Consider the following 1,951-nt stretch of genomic DNA (forward strand, 5'->3'; position numbering starts at 1 on the left):
GGTTAAGTCTTTAAATATGTTCCTGAACTGTTCTCCTTGATGCATCCGTTTCAACAGCCACCAGGAGGGAAGGAGTATAATCTTAGTCAATTCTATCATGCCAGCAGATCAAATAACATTTCAAGCACCGGCTGCCAAGCACCAGGACCTGCCAGAATACAATGAGCAGTCAAGTGCTCTGGACTGAAAAACCACCTTTCACTGGTTCCAGCAATCTTTATAGAATAGCAGGAATACTTCTACATTACAGGCGGAAAAAAACAGGCACACATCAAACTGCTGGCCCCTCCATTGTGAAGCCACTGTTAAGCCTCAAAAGCGCCTGCTTTGCATTCTCTTACCCGCAATGTAAATATTCAGAAAGGCAAATGCCACTCGGTCCAAATGCAACACATGTAGTGTGTAGGGCTGGCTGGGCATCTGGAAATAATTGCCTGCAGATCAATAGATTTAGATGGGATATGGTTCCCGTCTGTATGGTTTCAAATCATGCCTAACAAAAAGCCAAATACACACACACACACACACACACACACACACACACACACACACACACACACACACACGAAAATTCAGAGTAACTGGGGCACGGAACGGTAAGAACTTTGTCTATTTATTTATATTCTCAGCTTTTAGTCTGTGTCTCTATCTTCAAATTACACTGACACCCAGTTTCCAAAGAACATTCATCTTTCTGGGAACCCTTGTGTTCCTTCCCAGAGCCTTTTTGTTAGTTTAGATTTCTCGACAGGCCAGAGGCCTCCAGCCCAAAAAACGCTCCTGGAGCCTCCACACTTGTGCAGCGAGGAGTCTAAAAGTGAAGTTAAACCAAGTAACCCATTACATTACATTAAGTTTTTCTCGGCAAACAAAAAGTGGTCAAGTCAGTCTCTAGGAACTTCACAGCAAAGAAAGATGTGAGTGCACAAGGAGGGGCAGGGACAGGCACCACCTGAGCCCCCCCCCCACTCCCAAATTCCAGCAATTTAAGCTTATAAGAGTCTTCCTCAAAAATAACTCAGTATTTTGGCTGCTCAGGCAAACCACCACGCCGTGGCCCAAGAAATACACCGTTCACATACTCAGTCCAAAATTACTTCATCATCAGGCCTTCAAGTTCATTTTATTTAAGCTAATAGTGAGCAATGAAGTTTCACATTTTGGGGTCTTGGTTCATCTCCAGTGCCACTTCCCTTTCAGAGAAATGTGTGTGTGCGTGTACATTTTACATGTGGTACTTACACAGCCATACACGCAAACACATACACACACACAATCTGAGTGGGTTCTGTCTTAAAATATTTCTTAATCGGTCTGCTTCACTGTAATTTCAGAGTTTGGCACTGAACCACGGAGCCCAGAAGAGCCACAAAGGGCCAACTGAAAGAAATACCAATTCCTGGAAAGCCACGCTCCGCTCATCCTTGAAAACAACTCAACTGTCTTTCCCGGGGCCAGCTCCCACGCACTCCACTGTACCCACCTCCAGGAGACAGACAGAGAGACAGACCCCTGAGTCCACGCTCGTCCAACTTGCTGGCCAGCGGGCGACCCAACCCCGTTCTGTTCTTCCCGCAGGGCCACTTGCCTGTGGCCGCTGGGCAGGAGGGGCTGAGACCGTGGGGCGCCTCCTCCTTCTCCTCCACCTCCTCCTCCTCCTCCAGCTGTGGCCGTTGCTCTCGCCGCTGCTCCAGTCAGTGCCCAGGACCCCTCCAACCAACCCGGGCCCTGGCGGAAGGGGCCCGGAATAAGCGGCGGGATGGGGATGGGGGTGGGGGTGGGGGTGCGAGTGTACTTGTTAAACAAAGAAGCCTGGGACGATCCCGGGAGGACAGGACACGACAGGACACGACACAGCGGGGGGCACAGGTGCTCCAAGCTGGGGGCTCCGGGGGAGTAGGAGTGGGAGTGGAGGCCCGCCTGCCCGCCCGCCCGGGGATTCGGCCGCTGG

Source organism: Suncus etruscus, chromosome 6 (genome assembly GCF_024139225.1).
Source record: "Suncus etruscus isolate mSunEtr1 chromosome 6, mSunEtr1.pri.cur, whole genome shotgun sequence".
Classification (NCBI taxonomy): Eukaryota; Metazoa; Chordata; class Mammalia; order Eulipotyphla; family Soricidae; genus Suncus; species Suncus etruscus.